This window comes from Lissotriton vulgaris, chromosome 2_1, assembly GCF_964263255.1.
Source record: "Lissotriton vulgaris chromosome 2_1, aLisVul1.2, whole genome shotgun sequence".
NCBI classification, from domain to species: Eukaryota; Metazoa; Chordata; class Amphibia; order Caudata; family Salamandridae; genus Lissotriton; species Lissotriton vulgaris.
The window spans coordinates 1,655,961,645-1,655,977,622 of record NC_141687.1 but is presented as its reverse complement, the minus strand read 5'-3'; positions in this window follow the sequence as shown (position 1 = coordinate 1,655,977,622).

Below are 15,978 nucleotides of genomic sequence, written 5' to 3'. Positions count from 1 at the left end.
GGCATGGATGGATTGGGATTGTGCTGATTTTTCAGTGATTTTCGTTTTTTGGGGCTGTACTTGTGGCCTTTTCACCAGGGGTATTTGAGTCTAGCATGGGCCTAGTCTTTCTGTGGGCTGTCTTGAACTTAAACATCACGGAGGGCATGGATGGAATGGGATTGTGCTGATTTTGCAGTGTTTTTCGATTTTTGGGGGTGTTCATGGGGAGGGACAGGCCATGTGGCTGGGGGCCATTTTGAGTGCTGCTACAGGCCCTCCCCTGGCCATGTGCTGGGAGGCAAGTGGCCATTTTGAATGCAGGCATTGTTGTCAGGCCTGCAACCATTTTGCCTACTTTTCAACCTTTATGCCCAGGGGTAGTGAGTCTTGCATGGGCCTAGTCTTTCTGTGGGCTGTCTTGAATTTAAACATCATGGAGGGCATGGATGGAATGGGATTGTGCTGATTTTTCAGTGATTTTCGTTTTTTGGGGCTGTACTTGTGGCCTTTTCACCAGGGGTATTTGAGTCTAGCATGGGCCTAGTCTTTCTGTGGGGTGTCTTGAACTTAAACATCATGGAGGGCATGGATGGAATGGGATTGTGCTGATTTTTCAGTGATTTTCGTTTTTTGGGGCTGTACTTGTGGCCTTTTCACCAGGGGTATTTGAGTCTAGCATGGGCCTAGTCTTTCTGTGGGCTGTCTTGAACTTAAACATCATGGAGGGCATGGATGGAATGGGATTGTGCTGATTTTGCAGTGTTTTTCGATTTTTGGGGGTGTTCATGGGGAGGGACAGGCCATGTGGCTGGGGGCCATTTTGAGTGCTGCTACAGGCCCTCCCCTGGCCATGTGCTGGGAGGCAAGTGGCCATTTTGAATGCAGGCATTGTTGTTAGGCCTGCAACCATTTTGCCTTCTTTTCAACCTTTATGCCCAGGGGTAGTGAGTCTTGCATGGGCCTAGTCTTTCTGTGGGCTGTCTTGAATTTAAACATCATGGAGGGCATGGATGGAATGGGATTGTGCTGATTTTTCAGTGATTTTCTCTTTTTGGGGCTGTACTTGTGGCCTTTTCACCAGGGGTATTGAGTCTTGCATGGGCCTAGTCTTTCTGTGGGGTGTCTTGAACTTAAACATCATGGAGGGCATGGATGGAATGGGATTGTGCTGATTTTTCTGGGGTTTTTTCGATTTTTTTGGGGTGTATAACTGAACTGATGTTCCTCTGTCTTCCATTGTTTTTAGGTGCACAAGACTCAAGAGAACCACCAGCGCCTTAGTGTCGTTAACTTGTAGAGGCGGACACTTTCAAACACGACAGAGAGACAACCTTTTTTGGAAACTAGGAGAGACAACACAAAACACCCCGGGGAGAAAGGAACGCGCATGACTGAGGTTTTCACCCGTGATTTATAAATACTTTAAGAAGCGCTTGGAGCGCGAGCCTAATGGATTGTAAATAGCCCTAGTCCTGAAGAGGCCAGAATTGATTGGCTGAAACGCGTCGACCATAAAGAGACGGCAGATACATATAAATAATTTTGATTAATTTGAATAGTGTGATGAGGGATCTTTAAGACATTGGGTTTAAATCATTTCGACCTAATTGTTTTCCTCATATGAGTCTGCGTGATCTCAATAGGAATGTCTGTTTTAGGTTTTGTTGAGACATCCTAACTCAAAACGAAGGGCTTCTATTTTGTTGTATATATGTAAAAAGTATTTGTATATACAAATGTGTTTGAAATTATAATTGAGAGATATATAAACTTTTTTATTTGATAAAAATAAAAAATAAAAATCATTTGGTAAATAACCTCTAACGTGTCTGTGGGTCAAGATGAGATAGGAGACTATATAAAAGAGATATATATACTTAGTTTGGTCACAGTGATACAAACACTAATATAGGGAGTATTTTACTTTTATTCCTTATCATTTCAAATTATTATACATACCGTGTACACCAAGGTACCATTTTTGTATTTAAGGAAGAAGTCCTGCAGCGGTGTGTGTGTGCAGCATAACATCACGCGACGTCACGTCTGGCCTCAGACAACTCTACAATTCGTGCAACTGCGGCCTGCTGTCTGACCTGCTCTGAAGAAGATGGCCCCAAAAAAAGGTGTCCGTAGCTCCTCTAGCAAGAAAGTTGCTAGTAAGGAGCAGAAGAAGCAAGTTACCAAGGAGGCTGGTGTGCCAACCGCCAAGTTTTTTGGGAGCAAAAAAAAAAGTACGCCTGCAGCAGCAGGATCTGCTGGGGACCAAGCTGGGAGCAGCACCCCCGCTCCATTGGGTTCAGTGCCTCCACCACCACGCCAACTTAAGTCAAAGCCCTTGAGTGCTTCAGAGGCAGTCAGTGTACTTCTCCAATCACCATCAACCAGTGATGTTGGCTCATCGCAAGAAAGTAGCAGCTATGTCCCTGAATCAACACAGGTTGTTGTAACTCATCTGACAAGTGTTGAACAACCACAGCCGCAACAACAACATGTGCAAGTACTACAAGCCCAAGTACATGTGGAAGGAGAGGCAGCGCAAGGAGATGCGCAAGTAGAGGTGCATGGAGGGTGACAACAAGTTCCCACAATAGTTGTCCCTCCCGAAGTAGGGGCACATCAGGAAATCGACAATCAAGCTGAGGTATCATTGGAAGCCACTCCTCCTGATGATTATTCATTGTCTTCCACATCCCTAGCAAGGAAAAGATCAAGGGGGGTGTCTACATCTTCTTCAAGCCCACCTCCTTCTGATGATCTGGATGAAACTTGGAAACCACCACGGCCGTCTGAGAGTGAGGCACACCATGATGTGACAAAGATACCTAAGCGTAAAAGGAAGGTCGTCGAAAAACTCATACCTATGGAGTGTGATGAGGCTCAACAAGAAGTGACGCATACTGCTGCTGATGAAGCCCTTCACGACGACGATCCAGTCATCATAAATGTCACTGCAGCCCCAGCGGGCATGCAGCAAAGAGACATTTTGACCCTATCCCGAGAAGCTGCTGAGCGTGATGATGATGTCGACGAGGAGGCAATGGAAATGGAAACACAACAATCATTAGATTTGGAGTTAACTAGTACACCAACACCTACTGCTTCCATATTTCTTCCTCGCAAGAAGGGACCTACATCCACCTCGACCTCAATTCATGGTGGTGAAAGTGCAAAACGTACTGAAGTTCGGCAATCCACATCCTCCACTTCATCTGGCATTAGCAGCAGGACCACCACCACCAGTATCGCCGCCTCCTCCGGCCCCCAAAGACATTTCAAGTCTCCAGTTTGGGACTTCTTTAGTGTTTGCCCAAGAATGGAAAACGTAGCCATTTGTAGCATTTGTAAGCTTCGAGTTAGTTGTGGTAAGTTTGGTACCAACTATGGTACCGGAGGCCAGAGAGGTCATCTTAAGAGAGCGCACCCTGTCCAATGGTTTCCGCACCTAGAGGCGGTCAAGGAAGCCCGAATTGCACGTAATGAAAACGTTGATTTTTCATCTGATGATGACGAGGAGGAAGAAGACGATTCAAACACTTCACTTACACCCAGTACCCCTGTCAGCAGCCCACCCCATGTGAGGCACACTAAGAGTGTGGGAGAGAGTGAGACATCAATGCGGAAAAGTTCATCAGCGAGCGTAACTGGGTCGAAGATATCATCATCATCCCGTAAATCCTTGGTCCAGGGCAACATTAAAAAGATGTTGTTTACAGAAGCGCAATATGAACGCAACCACCCACTGACGCGTCTGTATAACACTAAGCTGGCTAAAATGCTAGCTCTGGACCTTCTCCCTTTTTCTTTTGTAGAAGGGGTTGGTTTTCTAGAATTAGTGGCAGCGCTCTGCCCTAAATGGAAGGTTCCTAGCCGGTTCTATTTTGCCCGAGTTGCGGTTCCAGCACTACATGAAAATGTTCTGAAGGTGATTGGGGCAGCTTTGCAGAAGAGTGCTGTTCACACTATACATATGACAACAGACATGTGGACCAGTGGCGCAGGCGCTGATTACATGTGCATCACTGCACACTGGGTCTCTTTTTCAGGGGCTAAAGCAAAGCTAAACACAGGTGTTGACACGGACATTGTTTTTAAAGCTGCTCGGAAACATGCAACACTAGCCATGTTTGATTTGGAGAAACGTCACACAGCAGAAAACATTTTGGATGTCTTTAACACAAAGGTCCTTAACTGGCTGTCCCCACTAAAACGCCAGGTTGGTTATGTTTCCACGGACAATGGCGCCAATATAGTTAAGGCCATGAGGGAGGGTAACTATTTCAGAGTGCCGTGTTTGGCGCACTGTATAAACCTGGTTGTCCAAAAATTCTTGGGTAATAAAGGCAGTGCAGCGGACAGAGTATTGGACACCTGCCGAAAAATGTGCAACCATTTCAGCCATTCTTTTAAGGCCCGGAAGCAGCTGAGGAGCCTGCTATATCAACGTAAAATGCCAGTGAAAGCACTCATCCAGGAGGTGGTAACACGTTGGAACTCAACCTTCTACATGCTTGAGCGTCTGTATGAGCAGTATACGGTACTCGATCAATATTTCCTTACAGAGGGTACAGAGGACCTGAGGATGGGTGCGGCGCAATGGAACATAGTTCAAAGCCTGACACGCATGCTTCGTCCTTTTGAGTTCTTCACGCGTGCAGTCAGCAAGGAGGACTGTAATTTGGGAAAAGCTATCCCATTGTTGTACATGCTGGAGGACCAACTGAAGGAGGTGTGTTTTGTTTTTTACAAAGATGTAAAAAACCAAGACTCTTTTCTTCTGTATGAGAAATTATTAGAGCTCCTACAAGGTGATGAACGTCTTAAAGCGATCCACTCAGAAGAGCATTACATTTGTGCTACTATTCTGGATCCACGCTACAAAAAGGCGCTGGCAGGCCAAGCATTCTTTCCTTTTGATGATGAACATGTTCCAAAGTACAAACATTGGCTAGTCTTGTCAGCCAAGAGGTTTGAAAGAGAACGGCTGAAAATTGAAGGAAATAGCAGTACATCAGCAGGCCATCCCCAGTCAAAACAATCCACTTCTGCACCTGTGGCTGTGGCACAAGTGACCTCTCAGCCGTTAAAGACACCGGCAACTGGATCATCTGCACCAGACACAACAGAAACATTGGAGGCTGAAGAGGATTGGCTAGCTCTGCGTGGGTTTGGTTCTCAAAAGGTCAGAGGCACAGCAAGAGCTAAGCAAAGTGGAGGAACCTTGGATGAGGAACTTGAGTCGATGGTGAAGGACTATCTGAATGACTCAACAGAGGTCTATGTTAATTCTGACCCATTGGCGTATTGGCATGGGAAAAAAGAATTGTGGCCACAGCTCACCAACCTGGCTTTAAACTACTTGTCTTGCCCACTCGCAAGCGTGTCTTCTGAACGTCTTTTCAGTGCTGCTGGTGGCATTGTAACTCCCAAACGGAGCCGCCTCTTGCCCAAAAATGTGGAGAGGTTAACAATGATCAAGATGAATCAGCACCTCATACCACCAGATTTCAGAGTACGAGAAAGCGCGCCGGATGAAGACGAGGTGGGCAGCAACATAGATGAGGGAATTTCTACTTTGTCAGGTGACACTGAGCTCACCCTGCCTGAATTCGCAGAGTATGATGACGAAGCCTTATTCTCATTCCTGGACCGCGATACCGAGCCCTGAAAATGAGACAACGAATCAATAACTTTCTTTTTCGTCCTTATTCACTTTTATTCCTGTGTGTCTGTCTTTCTTTGTTGTGCACAGTTAATATATTTCAAACTTTAATCAGATAATCACAAAAACAAGCCCATCAGCAGAACTGTCTTCACTGGTTTGCTATTTGATTTGAAATTGCCGCAGTCTGCATTCCTCAGGTTCACAAGTTCAGAAGAACATGCTCCTCTATCCTCCTCCTTCAGACTCCTATTTCCATCAAACCAGAGGGCTGGTTTACGCCCAATGAAGAAAGACTCAGCACTTGTGGAGGTGTTGTTCTACCTCTTTGCAGGTGAGTTGACGGCTCTGGGACCATTGTTGGGAAGCTCTAATACCGGATAAAAGTGGTTTGGACCAAATCCGAGGTGCAAATTTTTTAGTGTTTTTGCTGACTTGCTTGCCTTTGAGGTGCTCTTAGGGGGGGTTACGTCTGTTTGTGGGTGAGTTTCGGGGTCTGGGAGCACTGCTGGGACACTCTAATCTTGATTGCATTTGCTTTTCAGGAAATCCGTGGTGGCAACCCCGACTTATGGCCTAGCTACGCAGCGCGTTTGGACCGAAGGCCGAGAAATATTGCAAGTATGAGATTTTGCTTTTGGCCTGTTTGGGGGTGTTATGCTTCTTGGCGGGTGGGTTGGCGGGTCTTGGGGCATTCCTGGGAAGGTCTAATACCGGGTAGAAGTGGTTGGGACAAAATCCAGGCCGATTTTTTTTGTGCTATTTCTGACATTTTGCTCAATGTAGCGTTTTCGGGGGCCTGTTTGTGGGGCTTCCTGGTGTTTGTGGGTGAGTTTCGGGGTCTGGGAGCACTGCTGGGACACTCTAATCTTGATTGCATTTGCTTTTCAAGAAATCCGTGGTGGCAACCCCGACTCATGGCCTAGCTACGCAGCACGTTTGGACCGAAGGCCGAGAAATATTGCAAGTATGAGATTTTGCTTTTGGCCTGTTTGGGGGTGTTATGCTTCTTAGCGGGTGGGTTGGCAGGTCTTGGGGCATTCCTGGGAAGGTCTAATACCGGGTAGAAGTGGTTGGGACAAAATCCAGGCCGATTTTTTTTTGCTATTTCTGACATTTTGCTCAATGTAGCGTTTTCGGGGGCCTGTTTGGGGGGCTTCCTGGTGTTTGTGGGTGAGTTTCGGGGTCTGGGAGCACTGCTGGGACACTCTAATCTTGTTTGCATTTGCTTTTCAGGAAATCCGTGGTGGCAACCCCGACTTATGGCCTAGCTACGCAGCGCGTTTGGACCGAAGGCCCAGAAATATTGCAAGTAAGAGATTTTGCTTTTGGCCTGTTTGGGGGTGTTATGCTTCTTGGCGGGTGGGTTGGCGGGTCTTGGGGCATTCCTGGGAAGGTCTAATACCGGGTAGAAGTGGTTGGGACAAAATCCAGGCCGATTTTTTTTTGTTATTTCTGACATTTTGCTCAATGTAGCGTTTTCGGGGGCCTGTTTGGGGGGCTTCCTGGTGTTTGTGGGTGAGTTTCGGGGTCTGGGAGCACTGCTGGGACACTCTAATCTTGATTGCATTTGCTTTTCAGGAAATCCGTGGTGGCAACCCCGACTTATGGCCTAGCTACGCAGCGCGTTTGGACCGAAGGCCGAGAAATATTGCAAGTATGAGATTTTGCTTTTGGCCTGTTTGGGGGTGTTATGCTTCTTGGCGGGTGGGTTGGCGGGTCTTGGGGCATTCCTGGGAAGGTCTAATACCGGGTAGAAGTGGTTGGGACAAAATCCAGGCCGATTTTTTTTGTGCTATTTCTGACATTTTGCTCAATGTAGCGTTTTCGGGGGCCTGTTTGGGGGGCTTCCTGGTGTTTGTGGGTGAGTTTCGGGGTCTGGGAGCACTGCTGGGACACTCTAATCTTGATTGCATTTGCTTTTCAGGAAATCCGTGGTGGCAACCCCGACTTATGGCCTAGCTACGCAGCGCGTTTGGACCGAAGGCCGAGAAATATTGAAAGTATGAGATTTTGCTTTTGGCCTGTTTGGGGGTGTTATGCTTCTGGGCGGGTGGGTTGGCGGGTCTTGGGGCATTCCTGGGAAGGTCTAATACCGGGTAGAAGTGGTTGGGACAAAATCCAGGCCGATTTTTTTTTGCTATTTCTGACATTTAGCTCAATGTAGCATTTTCGGGGGCCTGTTTGGGGGGCTTCCTGGTCTTTGTGGGTGGGTTTCGCGGTCTGGGCGCACTGCTGGCTATATATACTTTACTTTGCAAGAGATTTGAAGCAAATCCATTTTGACAGAGGGGAGTTAGGGCCTAGCTGCAGAGCGCGCGCGGAGTGATTTGGGAAATTTGGAAAAAAATGACAAAGTCCCCATTTTTGTACTTTTGCTCTTTGGCTGTTTGGGGGTCTTCTACTTGTTTTCTCCTGGGTTGACGGCTCTGGGGCCATTGCTGGGAAGCTCTAATACCGGATAAAAGTGGTTGGGACAAAATCCAGGCCGATTATTTTTTTGCTATTTCTGACATTTTGCTCAATGTAGCGTTTTCGGGGGCCTGTTTGTGGGGCTTCCTGGTGTTTGTGGGTGAGTTTCGGGGTCTGGGAGCACTGCTGGGACACTCTAATCTTGATTGCATTTGCTTTTCAGGAAATCCGTGGTGGTAACCCCGACTTATGGCCTAGCTACGCAGCGCGTTTGGACCGAAGGCCGAGAAATATTGCAAGTATGAGATTTTGCTTTTGGCCTGTTTGGGGGTGTTATGCTTCTTGGTGGGTGGGTTGGCAGGTCTTGGGGCATTCCTGGGAAGGTCTAATACCGGGTAGAAGTGGTTGGGACAAAATCCAGGCCGATTTTTTTTGTTGCTATTTCTGACATTTTGCTCAATGTAGCGTTTTCAGGGGCCTGTTTGTGGGGCTTCCTGGTGTTTGTGGGTGAGTTTCGGGGTCTGGGAGCACTGCTGGGACACTCTAATCTTGATTGCATTTGCTTTTCAGGAAATCCGTGGTTGCAACCCCGACTTATGGCCTAGCTACGCAGCGCGTTTGGACCGAAGGCCGAGAAATATTGCCAGTATGAGATTTTGCTTTTGGCCTGTTTGGGGGTGTTATGCTTCTTGGCGGGTGGGTTGGCGGGTCTTGGGGCATTCCTGGGAAGGTCTAATACCGGGTAGAAGTGGTTGGGACAAAATCCTCGCGGAAAAGCCTTTTGGCACTTTTTGTAACTTAGGGTTCGTTAGGGTTAGCCCTAGCAGCAGGATTGCATGTGTTTCTGGGTGTTCTAGATTTTTGCAACTGAGTTCTGGGGTCTTAGAGCACTCGTAAGAATGTGTCATTTTTGTTGCAAGTCATTTGAAGAAAATCCATGGTGGGAAAGGGGGGATTTGGCATAGTTAAAGAAAGCCTTTGCCACTATTCTTAACTTAGGGTTCGTTAGGGTTAGCATTATTTTTATTGCATGTGTTTGGGTGGGGGGTTTTCGAGTCTTGGAGCGATGCTGGCTATGGATACTTTTGCTTGGTTGCTTGCAAGTGGTTTGAATGCAATCCACGGTGGGTAAGGGGGTACTTGGGCCTACTTTTACTTTCAAAGTACGTTTTGTCACCAGTTTTCTGCTAGGCCTAGTTTTTTGAGATTTGATTGGGGGTCTTCTACATTTTTGCGACTGGCTTTAGTAAGGGTCTGGGTGGGAGCACTGCTGGGAAGATCTAATTTTGTTCTAAAACACAGTTTACAGGACACCTAGCTTGAGGGGAAAGATCCGCTACATTAATTTGCCCATACTTATTTATCCTTCAAAAGGTGACTCTGACAGAGTACGCACTTTCAAAAATATTGTACTGTCTACTATGGAAAATCAAAATGTGACTTTTTGCACTCCACAGCCTACATACCTTATATTTATTTATCAGTGGTGTTGTAATATTATATCACTTCCTGTTTTTCGTTGAATAATTACAGGCCGGGTTTCAGTCTGTGCAATGGGGAAAAAAGGATGGAGTCAGGCTTCACATTAGCGAGCCACAATTCAGCATCAGGCAGGCAGTGGACAGGGTGTCTTCTGGTCACCAACATCGATGGACGAAGCGTCAGCTGCAATGGAGGAGTGCCGCTAATAAGAGGATTTTTTTTCTGCAGGCAACTTACTTACCAAATTCAACAGGACAACTACAACAACATACAGATACAATATCCTTTGTCTTTTTCTCTGACTATGACTGCATTTCTTGGATCTCTCTCTGCTTCTAAATTGATCCCTTAACACATCACTTAGTCCACTCCACTATCACTTCTGCACCACACATAGTCATTTGTAAGTGCTCCTACGTAATTCGCAAGTCGCAGCACGCCCCAGCCCGTAGAGGACTGGGATGGCCCCAATGATGAAGCATGTCACCAAGGGGCAACCCTGGTTAGTGAGGGGACACCTAGAAAAAGAGCAATTTCTCCTTTTCTATATACTATACCTTCCAGACCAACCCCATTGAGTGTTGTGAATGGATTTATAGTGACCAGCAAGGCTCTCTCAGGTATCTGGCAACAGAGACTTTATGTTGAAGATAGTTATCAATAATTCCACACACGCCCTGTACTGTCGCATTCTTTCTTCCACAGTTGTCGAAAGTACTACTTACTTTTCACTGACATACATCCAGTAGTGCATGCACTTTCAAAGATTGATGGATAGGTTTGTACCCAAAGATTTCTTTATGTTCAATTGTTTGTCCATGCTGTGCTTTTTTTACAGGGTGTCTTCTGGTGGTGACCAACATCTATGGACGAAGCGTCGGCTGCAATGGAGGAGTGCCGCTAATAAGAGGATTTTTTTTCTGCAGGCAACTTACTTACCAAATTCAACAGGACAACTACAACAACATACAGATACAGTATCCTTTGTCTTTTTCTCTGACTGTGACTGCATTTCTTGGATCTCTCTCTGCTTCTACATTGATCCCTTAACACATCACTTAGTCCACTCCACTATCACATCTGCACCACACATAGTCATTTGTAAGTGCTCCTACGTAATTCGCAAGTCGCAGCACGCCCCAGCCCGTAGAGGACTGGGATGGCCCCAATGATGAAGCATGTCACCAAGGGGCAACCCTGGTGAGTGAGGGGACACCTAGAAAAAGAGCAATTTCTCCTTTTCTATCTACTATACCTTCCAGACCAACCCCATTGAGTGTTGTGAATGGATTTATAGTGACCAGCAAGGCTCTCTCAGGTATCTGGCAACAGAGACCTTATGTTGAAGATAGTTATCAATAATTGCACACACGCCCTGTACTATCGCATTCTTTCTTCCACAGTTTTTGAAGGTACTCCTTACTTTTCACTGACATACATCCAGTAGTGCATGCACTTTCAAAGATTGATGGATAGGTTTGTACCCAAAGATTTCTTTATGTTCAATTGTTTGTCCATGCTGTGCTTTTTTTACAGGGTCTCTTCTGGTGGTGACCAACATCGATGCACGAAGCGTTGGCTGCAATGGAGGAGTGCCGCTAATAAGAGGATTTTTTTTCTGCAGGCAACTTACTTACCAAATTCAACAGGACAACTACAACAACACATACAGATACAGTATCCTTTGTCTTTTTCTCTGACTGTGACTGCATTTCTTGGATCTCTCTCTGCTTCTAAATTGATCCCTTAACACATCACTTAGTCCACTCCACTATCACTTATGCACCACACATAGTCATTTGTAAGTGCTCCTACGTAATTCGCAAGTCGCAGCACGCCCCAGCCCGTAGAGGACTGGGATGGCCCCAATGATGAAGCATGTCACCAAGGGGCAACCCTGGTGAGTGAGGGGACACCTAGAAAAAGAGCAATTTCTCCTTTTCTATCTACTATACCTTCCAGACCAACCCCATTGAGTGTTGTGAATGGATTTATAGTGACCAGCAAGGCTCTCTCAGGTATCTGGCAACAGAGACCTTATGTTGAAGATAGTTATCAATAATTCCACACACGCCCTGTACTGTCGCATTCTTTCTTCCACAGTTGTCGAAAGTACTACTTACTTTTCACTGACATGCATCCAGTAGTGCATGCACTTTCAAAGATTGATGGATAGGTTTGTACCCAAAGATTTCTTTATGTTCACAATTGTTTGTCCATGCTGTGCTATTTTTTCTTGTCTCCCAAAACCTTTCCCGAAAACACCCGTACCCATCCATTTTTCAAACCCTAACCCTCTTCCCCCGGGCTGTGTGGTTTTCATTGATGTGTGACTAAATTACAGCAATAAATCCACACACTTGCTGGGGAGGATAAGGTGATAGCAACAGGCTGGTGAAGAAATCCGAGGATATATTCTTACTCTGATTGACAAAGACCCATGGCTAATGTCAAAGAACTTCAACCGAAGTAGTTATACTTTAACATTTGTTAGGCTACAATGTGGCACTGTTCTAGTGTACTTCTGTCACCTGCTATATTCTCTATTGTACCGTTGTATTGCTCAGGAGGACAAACCAGATTTCATTTTCTTTTTTTTCATAGGCATGCAACTGCCACTGTGTCACACCACTAGTACCACCGCTATGAGGAAATTTTATCCGCCCAGGATTGCCAACCTTATTCGCTGTTTCCCGTGGAGCCAGCCCTGGGCCTAGCCCTACTTGCAAACAGAAATTACAGGTAAGATAGGCGTTTGGTTGGAGGTAGTATAATGGAGTATTAGGAGAGACGAGAGATTGGATTGACGGTAGTACTACTAAAGTCCTAGGACTATTCAGGAAAACAAACTTACTGTTAAACCCCCACCCACCAGACTGAAAAGCAGTAAAAAACAGGTATGGTCAGATAACGTTTCAAAAAGTATATTTTTATAGCCCTAACAAAAGAATCTCCCGCAAGACCCTCCCTAACCCCAACGATTGTCCTTCAAAAGTCCCCAAAAATCCCAACTCCCAATTCCCACCCCCCAAAAGTCTCTAAAAAAGGGGCGAGGGACACTATGGCAGGGTGCTGTTGGAATTAGCAGCCAGGGCATCATGCTCCTTGCGGAGGGTGGCAAGTTCGAAGCGGAGGCCCTCCACCACGTTCTTATAGTTATGGACCTCCTGCTCCAGGTAGGACAGTCTGAAGGATAAGCGGCGCCGGTGTGCCTTGCAAATCCTGTGAGGGGCAGCTGCTTTCTTTGCTGCTGGGCGGTGGCGTTTGGCTTTGGTAGCCCGGCTCCGTACCGCTGGAGCACTGCGCTGGCTGGCAGCCCGCACGGAGGAGGATGCAGCTGTCCCAGTGGACGTTGTTGTTGTACCAGACTGCGTCTCCTCCTCCTCCAGGGCCACCAGCCGCCGATATTCAGCGACAGTGGCATCCAGCCTCCGTTGCCGGGCCATTCGAGCCAGCTCCTTCCTCCTTGATGGTGTCTTGGATTTGGAAGGAGCAACTACATGAAAAAAGAAAGACATAGTCTGTAACCAATGCTCCTTAAGATTAACACAAAATGATTGAGCAGAAAGTTGTCACAGTAGAAGTAGCAAATTGAAAGCACAGTACATAACTATTGAGGACAGTATCTATGTAACCTCCGACTTCTTCATCCTTGCTCTAACATTAGTGGGAGTTTCAGGAACAAATTCTACGAGCACTATGGACTTCCATTTCAGTCGACTATGACAGTACACCACTCTTATTCTTCTTCTTCTCTCTTGTTTAGGAAAATTGGTACGTTATCTTATGCAAGCCGGCATAATGCCAGCGCAGTGAACTTGCACCCGAGAAAAACAGACGCACACCATGGTGAGTGAGACAGACTTGCGTTACTGTACCGGTCCAGTACATGCAGGTGGTGAAGCTCTTACTTTTCTATTACGGGTGGCACTGAGAATACTCTGTTAAAAGGGCTACTGCTTAATTAATTTAGCTTTCACCCTACAGTGCAAATGAGTATTAGAAAAGGAAAATGAAGAAGCTAAATTATCTGATTATCTATCACTTCACATGGGATGTATTTGATGACATATGGGATGACTTTAGGTGCTTTGCTTATTATTGAGTGAACAGTGATACCCCCACACATGAATGATGTACTACTACTAAACTAAAGTTATTAAGAGAGGTAGGGAGTGTCCACCGTAATAACCGGATATATGCTGTGCTTGCAGTTGCAATACAAACTACTGCTACTATTCATGGTAGTATTTGGACAACGTTACAACTTCTTTTCCTTGCCTTTCCTACACTGGAACGGACGTGCGGGTGCGGTGTTAAATGCTCTTCAAAGTAACACTTAGTTCATCCAGTGACCGTCTACTCTCTCTAGATACACATATGCTATCTAAGAGTCAGATAGTACCATGAATGATCCAGGCATCCATCCATTCAAAGTATATGCACACATACAGTTTCTGTCTCACCCACCCAGGCTGTTCTCCTTCCACCCATCCTTGCTTCATCATTCACCCAGCCATGCACCGTACCATTTTCTTACCTTCCCAGCCACCTCGGGGACCAAGCAAACACATATCATTCTTCTTTGCAGTCATCCTTTAATTTCTCGTGCTTCCACACTTACTTACACCCTTCTTTCGCTTTTCGTTCATCCCATCCATCAAGTTCAACTCAGATCTGATTGGGATTCTTCTCGCCAAAAACTTCACAGCTAAGTCGAAGTACATTTAGAGGAGGCTACTACCTGCTTTTTTTATAATACAGCCGTGCAGAAAGCACACTCTGCAGTCTTCAATCTCAATGACTAAGGAATGTATAGCTTACCTCTGCCCGCCACCACCGTGTGAACCCTCACAGGCATGTCCTTGTCCGGCACTTGCACCGCCTCCTCCCCAGAGTTGTCCTCCTCGTCCAATGCCACCACCACCTCCGCGCTGGCCCCGTCTCCAGATGTTCCACCTACAAAGTGCATTTAATAATGTTATAATACACCACTCACTACTATATAATATTTGGTCTAGGAGGAAGAAAGAAATGTGAAAAAAACAGTATACAATTTAATAATTTATGACTGTGTACTCTAGAGTAAAAATGTCCCTTTTTCCAGGGAAGGCTGCTGTCTTGCTGCACTTTTTGGCACAACTGATGAATGTTTGCTTTTTACTTTTTAACGCGCACCACTTTTTCTCCTAACGGACAGAAGCTTGACTTCTAAGAACGCGAGCAGGATCAAGTTCAAACCAGGTGAGAGCTCGGCTCGACCACAAGAAATGTGTCCAATTAATCGTCAGCACTAAGCACTTTTCCATTTTCAGTTACACGTTCACTTTTATGATAAACTTGAATTTAATAAATGTGTTTACTTTTAATAAAGCTTTTAAACTTAAATAGACTCTGTGGTTTTTGGTCCTCCAGACTAGAGTGGATGAGCTAAAGGTTTTCGAATTTTTGCAAGCATGAGTCCGTGCCTCTGCCATCGGTGACTTTGGGAGCTAAATGACTCTGCCACACTATCTAGTCAGTAAGGAGATTGGGGGTTCAACTACAAAGTCTGTTATCACTGAGGTATGTGGAAAGTCTAACAGTTACAGCACCTATTATAATTTATAAGCTAAGAAGCGATGCATTATTTAGTGTCCATAGTTCTGTTTGTGCAGATTTGTCCCGGCAACAGTAGTAGAATGGATTGTCCTCCTATCCAAACTAAAAGTAAAGTAGTATCTTATTCTTTCTTGGTAGTCATTCACCTTTTTATTGTTGGCAATGGTCAAAGCATAAACATTTAGAATACTTGAAAAGACATTATGGACAATCCCAGAGGACTGCACTCAGTGCATAGAGCTATTGCTGACTAGAATGGGAGTCCAATGGAAATGCCAAATGTGCAATCTTAGTTAGCTACACAGACAGACTAATAAGAATAATCTAGTAATACCACACGGAGTCATAGTGGAGGCAGGATAAGAATTTAGATCCTGTCTACAAGAAGATCAAAGACGATTTTGAAAAAATCGAATGATGAACGCTAGGAAAAAATAAGTACTCTATATTAAAATTAAAACTTACTGGGGCCAGCAAAGGAGCCCTCGCCTGCCCGGTCCTGGCCTGCATCGTCAACAGCACCCTCCTCCTCCTCCTGTGTCCTCCTCTTGCCCCTGGGGGAACCTGATGTACAACATGAAAGAAAGAAAAACAGAAAACATGGATGATATTTCTCAACCAAATCAAACATTTCAAAAGAACTATTTTTGCGAAATAGCAAATAGGGAACGACTCCACGGGATATATTATTTGTTCAAATCTGTTTTTATTGTGAACACAGCGATAAGCCTACAGCCCTGTGCTGGGGCCGGCCGCGCATAAAAGAACTTGTAGGTGAGTGCCACCCAGGGGGGGGATGGAGCATTAACACAGCGCCCTGCCTACAACCCCTCAGAGGG